Here is a 14,124-nt window from a genome sequence, read left to right as displayed (position 1 = left end):
ATACATATTTCACCCATTTTCCAACTTGGCTTTTGATCCTACTCTAAGGAAAATACCCCTGAAGGACCAAGCTTCAGATTTTAATTTATGAGGTATTTTTGCTGTAGCTCAACAGGCAAACACGTTCTCTGGTGAAAGGGAGAAAAACCATGCAGTACATGTCTCAAGACACTAGTCTGGTTATTATTATTTTTTTTTCTATGTACCAGTCATCTTTTATTGGGTGTTAATTCTCAATGACAATATAAAAGGATTCAAGGGTGTCAGGTAAAGGTCATGGTGAGGAATGCAGAGTGTGTCCTTCACACTGGGCCCTCTTCAGTGGTACCTGCACAGCCGCTCACGTTTCAGCTCCTTGTAAGAAAGGCAGTAGTTGAAAAGCATGTGAACTGCCAGCACCATAGAAATCCCCATGACGCTCTCTTTTTTCACAGTGACGTAACTGTTTTAACACAGGTAGTAACCTTTTTGAAACACTCCAGCAATGCATTTAGGAGTGATATCCCACCTCAGTATCCAGCCTGGCAGCTCTCCTAGTTTGACAACCATGAGCTGCTTCTCCTTCACTGGTATGACTGATGGCATCTTGGAGTCCTGAGTGTCTGCAGTGAGTCAGGTTAACTTTTAATTTTTGTTCAGTTTAAGGTACCTCTCTGTGTTGGAGTTCTCATGCGTCTTGATTTTTATTTTTTGGTTTGTTAAACAGTTTGTGAACCAATTTATTGCGCGAGCAACTCACTACCACAGAGGAGAGTGGCTGTGGCTCTGGGGTAACGTGATCTTACAGAAAGGGCGTTAAGTTTCCTTCTTAGCCTTGCCCATTATGTTGACCTACAGCCCCAATGGGGCATGCTGGGCAGACTGTTAATTACACCAGACTAAAGTATGTAAATCACAACAGCTTGATAGAGTTAGCTTTCAAGAAAGTAAAAATTCCTCACCATCTAACAGAGTACAGAGTGTGTCTTGGGGCGCCTGGGTGGCTCAGTCAGTTAAGCATCCAATTCTTGATTTTGGCTCAAATCATGATCTCACAGTTTGTGAGCCTGCTTGGGACTCTCTCTCTACCTCTCTCTCTTCCCCTCCTGGGTTGCACTCTGCCTCTCTAAATAAGTAAGTAAATAAATAAATAAACATTAAAAAGAAAAAAAAAAGAGGGTGTGTCTCAATAGGAAATTTCACATTTCTAGGTGTGAGGACAGAAAAGGACTCATTCAACAAATATTTATTGAATAACAAGTACGTGCTGTACTCTCTTACTACTTTAAGTTTGGTTCCTGGACAAGTCACATCCACATAGTTTGGGAGATTCTTAGAAATGCAGGTTCAAGGGTCTACCCCAGGCCTACTGAATCAGCATCCCAAGGTGATTCCTACATTAAAGTTTGAGAAACACCGCTAGACACCATGTTAGGTGATCGACTTCTACCAGCGATCTCCACTTAATGTGTTATAAAAATAAAAGTCCAGGTCATACAGCTGCCAAAACTTGCTTATGTTACAACTTAAGATCTAACTCTAACGCACTGCTAGGAGCACGGCATAAGTGTTTACAGTGATATGAAGTAAGCAAGGGTCTTTTGTAAAATCTCAAATGCAAGCCAAAAATGAGCCTCACTTCAAGGTAAACAAGGATGCTTCAACCTACCTGGTAGAGGTAGACCAAGAAGGCTCCCATTTCTAAATTCAGGTTGGAAAAGTTTCCCATAGAGAAACTCTAGACACTAGGAAGACCTAGGAAATAAAGGTTGGTCTCATCTGGTTTCCAGCTGGCAATGAGAAAAGGCTAGAAGGAAAATTATCCAATTCATTTAGCCAGCTAATTTATTTAGGTCTTTCACTAGTCCATGGCCCTTGCATGGGAGAAATCACATGAGGTAGATAAACATCAGGGAGGGATGTCTCCACTGATTTCATTGGACAGTTGTGTTACATTTTATCTTCATTTTCTGCTCCAGTAGATGCTGGTAATACTTCTTGACAGGTTGTGTAGAGCCACAGATTTTCCAAAGCCAAATGGAACTGACTTTAAAGATATTGTAGAAATTAATGACCCATGAGAGTTTTCTATGGACTTATATCTACTCTCCCTGGAGCTTCCTCCATGTCAATCTTTATCAACTTGTCTATTTCCCAGCATCTTACTTTTACATTTTTCTTTTAATTTTTAATTACAAAAGCATTGTATAAGTTCATGCTTTAGAAAAAAATTCAACTAATACAAAAATATTATAGTGAAGTGAAAAACCTGTTTTACTCTTCTACCCAAAGGTAATTACTATTAACATTAGAATGCATTTTTCCAGACCTTATTCAAATTTACACTGTACATGCATATATCCACATGTAGTTGTTTTACGTACTTGGACTATACTATATTATTATTATGCAATTTTTTTGCTTACTTCCTTCTTTCACTTTATCTTGGAGATGGTTCTCTTTTTCTCTCACCATATATTAAACACATACAATTTCTACACATGTACATTTTTCTATACATATACATTTTTCTATACATATAATTTCTAGAGTTGCATAACGTTCCATAAACTAGATTTATCCTGATTAATTTAATCATTCCCCTATTGACAAAGATTTAAATTCATTCTGATGAGTTTTTAAACAACTATAACAAATATAAATGGATAAAAATAAAGAATTATAACAAATTTCCCAGATGGTCAGATACAAGAGCAAAATATGAAAATAAAGAGCTTTTTCATATATTACTAATAACTAATCAAAACCTAATTTTTAAAAAGCCCATTCATAGTAATAGAAGTACGCAAGGACAATATGAAAAAAAAATCTATAAAATGTACTGACAGTTATAAAAGACCAGAATAGTAGAGATATATAACTTATTCTTAAATGAGAAAATACAATGTATTAAGCCTATCAATTATCTCAATAATTATCTTTACAAAAATCAATGTTTCCCAAACAAATGGCAGTGGATAGTTTATACACCTTGACAAACTGGATGTAAAGTTATTCTAGAACAGGAATCGTAAGAAACAGCCAAGTATATTTGGGGAGGAGAAAGAAGACACAGTTAAGACACCCCCAATTTTGATGAGTGGATTTGTTTTAACTCTACTATCACCACACTTTGCCCAGTGCCAGCAGAATAAGCATGTTGTTGAACGGGAGCTCCCACGGAGACAAAGAGGGAAAAAGGGAGGGAGGGAGAGAGAGAGAGAAAGAAAGAATGTATCAAAATACAATTTAAGATAAATTTAAAAATCAAACTTCCAGAACACTACCACTAAAGTCAATATATTCTTTGAGACCAACTGCCAATTATAGCAAAATATAGTAAAAGTTTAGGAGTTATTTGAAAAGAACAGAGATTCTATTTGTTGGCTAAAAAAATAATACGTATATTCATACTCAAGTTTGTTAATTACTTGAAAAAAGTACACCTTTTTGAATCTACATGATAGGTTGATTCCTGAAGATGTGAGCACTTGAGTCTTTCTTCAGTTTAATTTTATTTTATTATAGCTATGATTAATTCTCCCTTTTTACTCACTCTGTTTTCATCATCTCTGTTGTGATTATTGCTCCTCCTCCTCCTTTCCTTCCTCCTTCCTCCATTCCCTCTCTCTCTCCCTTGCTCTTGGTAAATTATTTTGAAACAAATCCCAGACCTCATGTAATTTCAGCTCTACATACTTGAGTACGCATCTCCAGAAAATACGGCATTCTCTTACATACCCATATTACCATTTTTATACACGTGAGTAAATGTAAGTTTTCATGATATTACCGAAGACTCAAGCATGTTCAGATTTCTCTAGTTTTAAAATACGTTTGTGGGAGCACCTGGGTGGCTCAGTTGGTTAAGCATCCAACTTCAGCTTAGGTCATGATCTCACAATTTATGGGTTTGAGCCCCACATTAGCTCTGTGCTAACAACTCAGAGCCTGGAGCCTGTTTCAGATTCTGTGTCTCCCTCTCTCTGCCCCTCCTCAGCTCATACTCTGTCTCTTTCTTGCTCTCAAAAAATAAAATAAATATTAAAAAAAATGTTTTTGCTTTTGGTTTTATGGGATCCAAACAAGGTCCACACATTATATTTAGTTATCTAAAGTCTCAGTGTAGAATTGTCTCTCTGGCTTCCCCTTTATTATTATTATTTTCAGGTAACTGACTTGTGAAGAAACCAAGTGCATTTGTCCTACAGAAGATTCAACATTTGGGCTTTGTCTACTTCCCTGTAGTGTCAACTGATTGTTCAATTCATCCCCCATGTTCCCTCCAATTGGAAGTTAACTTTAAAGGTTTGACTAGATTCAGGTTAAATTCTTTGGCAAGAATACTTTATAGTCATAACCTGTACTTCATAATTATATCATATCAAGAGGCATGCACAGCCTGATGCTAAGATTGATCAGTGGGGTTGGGACATGATTATCTGCTTCCTTCACTGTGAAGTTTCCAACAAAATTTCACCCAATGGTTTTATCCATTGATGATTATTGCCCAAATCTATTACTCATTAGAGGTTAAAAATGGTGAGTTTCTAATTCTATTATTTCTTATACTTTCATTATGTGGAGTTTTTCTATAACATAAACCCTTTACTCATCCCCTAAGACTATTTGATTACCCTAATACACTGTTCATACATAAAAGATAAATGTTTAATCTTTCCTTATGATTGACACCTTATAGAGTAAGAAGCTATTGTCCTAATAACTTTGAGTAATGCCTACTGAGTTGTTTTTGTTGGTTTTCTCCTTTTTTTTTTTTTTTTTTTGGTTGGGCATCATTATGGAATCTATGTAATCAATGTTTTCCATTCAATAGAGAGCACTATCTTTGATGTCAAAATCTTCCCGTCCTTAGCCAAGGAAGCTTCTTCATGTTTGTTCCTGTTCCCTTTGACATGACCCATTAGTCTTTGATAACACCCTTGTATTCAGGCACAAGATGTTCGAGAGACATGTTATAAATTTCTTATCCCACACTTGGAATCAATCATTCCTCCAAGGAGTCCTGATTCCTTATGTTATTTAAAAGCCACAATTTGAGAACAAGATATTGTGATTGGGCTTCATAGCTTTTTCATACTTTTTCACTAAACAAAGCTAGGAAAATTTGAGTTTTAAAAAATAAAACAAAATAATGAGTCTATACTGATATTTCAAATGTAATAATACAAGATTTTATGTATGGCTATCATCAAAAAGACAAGAAATTAACAAGTGTTGGTGAGGACGTGGAAAAAAGGGAAGACTTCTGCACTACTGATGGGAATGTATATCGGTGCAGCCACAAATGAAAAACACTTGAAAAAAAGAACTACCAAACAAGTTAAAACAGAACTACCAAATGACACAACAATTCTGCTTCTGCATATATATCCAAAGGAAAGGAAATCAATGTCTCAAAGAGATATATGCATCCCCTTCTTCACTACAGCATTATTTACAATGGCTAAGACATGGAAGCAACCTAAATGTCCATTGACAGATGAATGGATAAAGGAAATGTGGTATGTATATACAGTGGAATATTATTCAACCATAAATAAGAAGAATATAATGCTATTTTTATTTTTTTTTTCAACGTTTATTTTTGGGACAGAGAGAGACAGAGCATGAACGGGGGAGGGGCAGAGAGAGAGGGAGACACAGAATCGGAAACAGGCTCCAGGCTCTGAGCCATCAGCCCAGAGCCTGCACGGGGCTCAAACTCACGGACCGCGAGATCGTGACCTGGCTGAAGTCGGACGCTTAACCGACTGCGCCACCCAGGTGCCCCTATAATGCTATTTTTAAACAATAGGATGGACTTTGAGGGTCTTTTACTAAATTAAATAAATCAGAGAAAACAAGTGCTGTCTTGTATGTGAAATCTAAAAAACCTGAACTCATATGTACAGAGAACAACATGGTGGTTGCCAGAAGTGTGGGGTGGAAAAGGGGTAAGAGTGTCATAAGGTAAAAATTTCCACTTATAAGATAAATAAGTTCTGTAGATGTAATACACAGCATTGTGACTATAGTTAAAAATACTGTATTGTATATTTGAAAGATGCTAAGAGAGATCTTAAAAGTTCTCAACATAAGAAAAAAAAATTGTAACTATGTGAGGTGATGGATGCTAATTAACCTTATTGTGATAAATATATATATAATCATTTTGTATACCTTAAACTAATACATTGTTATCTGTCAATTATTTCTCAATTATATCTCAAACTGGGAAAAAAGATATGTAACTTCTTTGATGTTTTATTTCTTTTCTCTTATATCAAAAATCTGAGTTTCTAGTAACATTAACATATTTAGTTACATTATTCTATTATTTCTCTGACGACATATGATATGGAGTATCTTTTCATATACTTATTTGCCATCTGTATATCCTCTTTGGTGAGGTGTCTGTTAAGGTCCGTGGCCTGGTTTTTAATCAAGTTACTTGCTTACTGTTGTTATTCCAGGTAGCAGTCCTTTATCAAATATGTCTTTTGCAAATTTATTCTTCCAGTTTGAGGCCTCTGTTTTAATTCTCTTGACACTTTGATTCACAGAGCAGAAATTTTTAATTTTAATGAAGTTTGGCTTATCAATTTTTTTTGCATGGGTGGTGCTTTCAGTATAACATATAAAAAGTCACTATCATACCCAAAGTCATCTAGGTTTTTTCATATATTATCTTCTAGGATAGATCTAGACCTAGCATCATCTAAATCTACAATCCAGTTTGAGTCAATTTTTGTAAAGTGCTTAAGGTCTGTGTCTAGATTCATTTTTGTTTTTTTGCATGTGGACATACAGCTGATCTAGCACCATTTATTGAAGAAACTATATTTGCTCCATTTTATTGCTTTTGCTCCTTTGTCAAAGATCAGCTAACTATGTTTACAGGGATCTATTTCTGGACTCTGTTTTGTTCCATTAATCTATTTGTTCTTTCATCAGTACCATCTTCTCTTGGTTACTGTAGATTTATAGTAAGTCTTGAAGTCAAGAGTATCAGTCTTCCAACTTCACTGTTCTCCTTTAATATTGTGTTGGCTGTTCTGGGCCTTTTGCCTCTCTATGTAAACTTTAGAATCAGACTGTCAGTATCTACAACATAACTTGCTGATATTTTGATTGGGATTGCATTAAACCTATTGATTGAGTTGGGAAAAACTGACAACTTGACAGTATCGAATCTTCCTATCTATGACGAGGGAATATGTCTCCATTTACTTTGTCTTTTTCATTTCATTCATCAGAGTTTTATAGTTTTCCTCATATAGATCTTGTACATATTTTGTTAGATTTATACTTAGGTATTTCATTTTGGGGGTGGTAATGTAAATGGTATTGTGTTTTCAATTTCAAATCCCATGTGTTCATTGCTAGGATATAATAAAATTATTGACTTTTTTATATTAACCGTCTAACTTGCTAACTTGCTGTAATTGCTTATTCCAGTTTTTCTGTCAATTCTTTTGGTTTTTCTCCATAGACAACCAGGTCATCTGAGAACAAAGACGATTCTACTTCTTCCTTTTTAATCTGTATACCTTTTATATCCTTGCCTTGCCTTACTATATTAGCTAGAACTTCCAGTGTGATGTTGAAAATGAATGGTGAGGGGAGGTATCCCGTATCTTGTATCTGACCTTAGAGGGAAAGTTTTGAGTTTCTCGCCATTACGTATGATGTCAGCTGCAGGTGTTTTGCAGATAGTCTTCATTAAGTTGAGAAAGTTCCCCTGTATTTCTAGTTGGCTGAGCTTTTACCATGAATGAGTGTTGGACAGTGTCAAATGCTTTTTCTGCATTTATTGATATGATCATGTGATTTTTCTTTTTTAACTTGCTGATGTGATGGACTAGACTGATTTTCATAATAATTTTTCTACAGATTTTTTAAAATTTATTTTGAGACAGAAATAGGAAGCAAGTGGGGGGGGGGCAGAGAGAGAGGAAGAGAGGGAATCCCAAGCTGGCTCCATTCTGTCAGTACAGAGGTTGATGCAGGGCTCAAATACACAAACTATGAGATCATGACTGGAGCTGAAACCAAACATCAGATGCTCAACCAACTGAGCCACCCAGGTGCCCTGATTAATCAATTTTCAAATACTGAACCAGCATTGCCTACCCGGAATAAATTCCACTTGATCATGGAGTGAAGTTATTTTCATACAGTTTTGGATTTGTTAACACTTTTTGAGAATTTTTGCATCCAAGTTTATAAAAAATATTTGCCTGCAGTTTTCTTTTACTGTAATGTTTTTCTATGGTGTTGATGTTAGGGTAATGCTGTCCTCGTAGAACAAGTTAGGAAGGATTCCCTCTGCTTCTATCTTCTAAAAGACATTGTAGATGGACCTCTTCAGATTGTCTATTTCTTCTTGTAGGACCTTTGGCAAATTGTGCCTTTCAAAGAATTTGTTCATTTCATCTAGGTTATCAAATTTGTGAACACAGAGTTGTTCACAGGATTCCTTTATTATCATTTTAATGTCCATAGGATCTGTAGCAATGTCCCATCTATTTCTGATATTAGTAATTTGCATCATTTTTTTTTTTTTTTTAGCCAGCTTAGCTAGAGGCTTATTTTTACTAGTCGTCTCACAGAGCCAGCTTTTTGGTTCATTAATTCTATTAATTTCCTGTTTTCAATTTCACTGATTCCTTCTAATTCTTATTATTTTCTTCTTACTTTGGATTTAATTTGCTCTTCTTTTTCTAGTTTTCAAAGGTGAAAGTTGAGATGATTAATTTCAGATCTTTCTTCTAATACATGCATTTAATACTATAAAATTTTCTCTCATCATTGCTCTTCACTACAATGCACAAATTTTGATGTTTTTCATTTCCTATTAGTGCAAAATATTTTTAAGTTTCTCTTGAGATTTCTTTCTGACTCGTGTACATTTTATTGAGCTTCTACCCTGTACTAGATACTAAGGATGCAAAGTTGAATAAAACATTCTTCCTCAAGGAGTTCTATCTTAGGAGAGTAGAAGGATATGGGAATCACTAATTATAATAAAATATAATAAATACATAATCAAGATAAGTATATATTATTCTGGGGAGAGACGTGAAGGAAGATCAAATCTGCCCTAGGGAGTCAGGAAATGTTTCCTTAAGCTACTCTTACTCAAATGTAACCTTTTTTCTTACTTTCTTTGTTGCTTTCATTCAGGATTTAGTTCTTTATCAATTCTTCCCTAACACTTTTTATATTTAACAACTATATCGGTTATCACAGTTTACTACAGTTTGTTTATAACTGTATCATCCACATGAACTTGTTAGTTTCTTGAAAGCATGGTACAGATCTTCATCATCTATTTCTGGCACCCAACAGTGTCCACAATACAATAAAGCTCAGTAAACTTCTTGTAAATAAGTGTATGCACATATGGAAGGATGAATGAGATTATATATGACACCACTACAACTATTGTATTACTAAAGCTATATCATTATCAGAACGATAATTTGTGCAGATACGAGAGCCATAACATGGTAAGCATAAAAAAAGGTAACTTTAATTGAACACCTGGATGAATATATTAAAATTTATATTATTTATTTTAAATAACACATTGTAGGCACTCATTTCTATGTATGTCTTATAGAAACATTTACCCCTATTTGAGCAAATACTTGTTTGCAAATGTTCTCTTATGCTGAAATTACTAAATAACTACTCTTGTTTGCTGTCTAAAGTTGTGGGATCACCTGGTTATATTTGAGGTTAACACAACCATTCGAGGTGGCCATTATAACCCTAAGATGAATTCAGGTGCATTTAGAATGACTGCCTTTAGGGGGCACCTGGGTGGCTCAGTCGGTTAAGGGTCAGACTCTTGGTTTTGGCTCAGGTCATGATCTCATGGTCTGTGAGTTCAAGCCCTGCATTGGGCTCCAGGCTGACAGTGCACAGCCTGTTTGGGATCCTCTCTTTCTCCCTCTCTCCCTGCTCCTCCCCAGCTCTAGCTCTCTCAAAAACAAACAAACAAACAAACAAACAAACTTAAGAATGACTGCCTTTAGGAAAAGTCCCAGAGTTGTGCTTAATTACAAGGTGGAGGGAGATTGAGCAAAGGCTCAAAGGATAAAACTCCAAACTCTGACATTTTAATATTCTACTATACAAAACATGTTTCTAAGAGTCATAACACATGTCATTTCTATGCTTCTCTTTGGCAGTGGAATTAACATTCTTGTACTAACTGGAAATGGTTCATTCTTAAATTGTTAATACCTTCCTCCGGCATCTGCTCCTTTGCAGTATATTTTGGCTCCAAATTATGAACATATTGCAATGTGTGCTCATCAGCCTATAATCCTAAATCTCTTCCTACTACTTTTGGACTCAGGATTAAACTACAGGGGTCCACTTCCGGGCAGGAAGTATTTTGACTTGGGAAATTCATTGCATGTTTGTACCTGTTTCCTTGACTACTGACAGGTAACACATATGGATTTTAGACTAATGAAATCTGTTTTGGTAAATACAATGTCATATTTAGCATATAGTAAGTAAATCCAGCCAGTGGTCATGGGTTCAGGGCTGGGGATGGGCGGGGGGGGGGGGTTGTGGTAGTGGCAAATGGTGCCTGTTGGCAGCTAAATGTAACTGGAGGAAGTGCTGAATAGAAGAGGAAGGGGTGGAGCTCAAAATAGAAGGAAAAAAAGATCTTGTTACAAGAATATAAATGCAAAAACCTTCAATAAATTAAACAAAAACATGTAGTCAGAGGAAACATAATGTAAGGAAGTATTCAAATGAAGTAAACAGAAAAAATAAAAGTGGACAACAAATTACAAGTTGAGATTTCCCAACCACCACTGCACAGAGGAATACACCATCCATAAATTCCATAGTGTCCATGAGAAAAAACAGAAGCTTAGCATAATAAAAGTTTCTCACATATGTCTTGATAAAAAGCTCACTGTGTGCAAATGGAGATGTGTTATATGTCACTTATGGAAACTTTGAAAATCTTTAAAACACTACTATATATTGTTTGTAGGGATCTGAACATGTACTAACAGCATACAAAATGGGGAAAGGAAAAACACATACAAACTCTAGGATAGTGGTTACTTCTAAGGTTGGGTGGGGAGAGTGTTAAACTATATTTATAAGATTCTATTTCTTTTCCAAAAATTAGACAGATAAGGCAAAAAGTAAACTTTTCGTGATACTTTGGGTCTGGTTTTTTTTTGTAGGTTTGAAATATCTCATAAGAAAAAAGATTTAAAGTTTACATGTGAAATATAATGAGCAATGTATTTCAACAACCTCAAAGAAATACATCAGCACAAGATCTTACAACCTTTTCTTTTTAATACTGCTTGATGAAAACCAATGGTAAATAGTTGAAATAAATGCCAATTCAGTGTAAGCAACTTGGTAAGGTGGGGAAATGGTCAAAATAAAACTCTTTGGTGGTCTGGCCGACCCCAGCAATGGAGAGTACCCTGTTGGATGAGGGGATGAATGTCCTCTCCTTCAGAAAATTCTCCATAAATGTGTTTCCTCCTGAGATCCCGATAAGCAACAGATGGCCCTGGGTTCAAAGTTTTATTCCCTACCAAGTATTTATTTCTTCTGTTAATTTCCACGCCTTGAATACTCAGCCAAGCTGGCATAGAACAGATGTCCTCCACAGAGCGTTGTGGAACCTGACAAAGACAAGTGACTGGATATAAGGCTCCCTGTGGCAAGTAATTCTGATGGTACCTGTGGGCAGAGATTGCCTGGACTCTAGGTGGGTGGGTAGCAAAGCACCAGATTTCTATGAAGAGTCACAGCACAACACTTTTTTATTTAACTTCTTTTTTTCAAATGAACAAATTAATCACAGCCATTAGTGTGTTTTTATATGAAGTTTAATAAATGCATAAAACAAGGATAACTACATTAAATATTAAATAGCAGAGTAGAATAGCACAAAGTCTTTATCATATTCTTTATTATTGTGTTATTTTCACTGTAATACATCAGTAAATGAGTAAACAAGTTTACTGGCATTAGGCATTTTTAAGCAGATATAACCAAACTTCTACCTTGGCATTAAAATAATAATATTGCTAACAATTCCAGTCATAGTTCTGGACATCATAATGCATCTAATGTTCCTTTAACTGTTCCCAACTCCTGTTATGAAGGCAAAGGGATGACGTTACTACTTTCCTTTCCATTTACTCTTTTATCAATTTCCAGACTTCCCATAATACTTTAACTGACTGCACATATGTAGTAATTGGAAGTGGATCTGTGTGATTTTCCTTGCACAAGTGACTTTACTTTGGGATGATGTAGATGCTGGAGAAGCCATGAAGAATGACCCTATGTTGGAGCCCCAGGTACAGAGTCCCCTCCCCACAAGTCAAATATTTATCAACACTCTTTCATCGGCCAAAGGATTCTGAGGTGTACAGTGTGTATGCACCATCAAGATTCTGTGTCTCTAGTCTAGACCAATGGTTCTCAAAGTGTGGTTTTCACACCATCAGCACCAGAATCATCTGGGAACTTGTTAGAAATGCAAATTCTCAAGCTTCATTCCAGTCCTGGTGAATCAGAAACTCTGAGGGTGAGTACCAGCATTTTGTGTTTTAACAAGTCTTCCAGGTAATTTGCTATTTGCTAAAGTTTGAGAATCATAGATTATTCTCAATTTTGGTTCATCAGAGGTAGTATAGTGTGAAAGAATGTGAATTCTGGAGCCAGACTTTCTGACTTCAAACTCTAGGTCACCCAGTACTAACTACATGTACTGCACAAATTACTTCACCGTTCTGTGCCTCAGTTTCTTCACCTGTAAAATAAGGTTAATAGTAGTATACCTATTCACAGGATGGTTATAAGAATTAAATGGATTGATTTAATAACATCAGCTATTTTCATGAAGTTAAACAAGGAAGATCTGGCTCAAGTTCTGCCTTTGTCAAACTCCTCCTAAGACACAATGACTTCATCTGTGAATGGGAAAATTATATCTGAACCATTTGCATCACTGGGTTGGTGTGAAGACAAGTTGAGAAAATGTGTAAGTCCTTTGTAAACTGAAAAAGCTATTTAAGGCAAGGTAGCAACCCATATCATACTCACCAACTTGATTGTGATTTTCCCCTCATCAGGTGCAGTGTAAATCCAATAAACTGTCTCTTTCCGTGCCTTTCCACCAACTGATCATCCTGCCCACTTTTTAGCACTGAATTCATACTGAGAACAGCTGTCACAGTCTAGGTATTTTTCTAGTGTCTTCTGTAATACTTCCTTAGATACCAAACATCTCTTTCTTCTTTAGTAACATCATTCTCACCAAATAAATGTTTGTTATTCCCCCAGTGGTTTCCATCTGAGTTGGAAATACGTCATAGTTAGCAACATGACCTACTTGTTGACATCCTTCCAAACTTCACAGAGAGAGACACATTACAAAAATAACGATTTATTGAGAAACTATTAGGAACAAGGTACTGTGCTAAGGCTCCACATACTTTCATTCATCCCTCCAAACAACCCCATGAAGCAAGTATAGTGATTCCCTATTTTATAAATAATAAAAACAAAGCTGAGAGTCTAAGTAACTTTACCAAAGCTTTCCAACTAGAAAGATCTCTCTGATTCCAAGACTTCTTTCAATAGACCCACCGTGTAGGACAAAATCATCTTGCCCTGGAACTCTTTGGTCACTTTGAAAACTGAACACACTAAGATAAGGACAGAGACAAATGAACCAGCTCATCTCACATGCCTCTCAATAAGAAAACCTGTCTTTGAGTGGTATTTGAGTGACTTTTTTTTTTTTTTTTTTAATTTTTTTTTCAACATTTTTATTTATTTTTGGGACAGAGAAAGACAGAGCATGAACGGGGGAGGGGCAGAGAGAGAGGGAGACACAGAATCAGAAACAGGCTCCAGGCTCCGAGCCATCAGCCCAGAGCCCGACGCGGGGCTCGAACTCACAGACCGCGAGATCGTGACCTGGCTGAAGTCGGACGCTTAACCGACTGCGCCACCCAGGCGCCCCTTGAGTGACTTTTTAAAAACAAGTGCTCAAGAAGCATTTCATTATTCTCTACAATCTTTGTCACCACAAAGCTCACATCTATGCTCCAGAACGGCACCTAACTT

The 14,124-nt window shown here is 36.1% G+C and overlaps 1 pseudogene; it reads right to left on the bottom strand.

Moving 5' to 3' along the window:
- Positions 1 to 318: 318 nt before the first annotated feature.
- On the bottom strand, positions 319 to 585 carry LOC125167173 (ATP synthase subunit f, mitochondrial-like; annotated as a pseudogene).
- Between the last annotated feature and the right edge of the window lie 13,539 nt (positions 586 to 14,124).

The sequence above is a fragment of the Prionailurus viverrinus genome, chromosome B3, assembly GCF_022837055.1.
Source record: "Prionailurus viverrinus isolate Anna chromosome B3, UM_Priviv_1.0, whole genome shotgun sequence".
Taxonomy (NCBI): Eukaryota; Metazoa; Chordata; class Mammalia; order Carnivora; family Felidae; genus Prionailurus; species Prionailurus viverrinus.
Note: the sequence above shows the minus strand (reverse complement) of the source record. Positions and strands in the feature narration are given on the sequence as shown.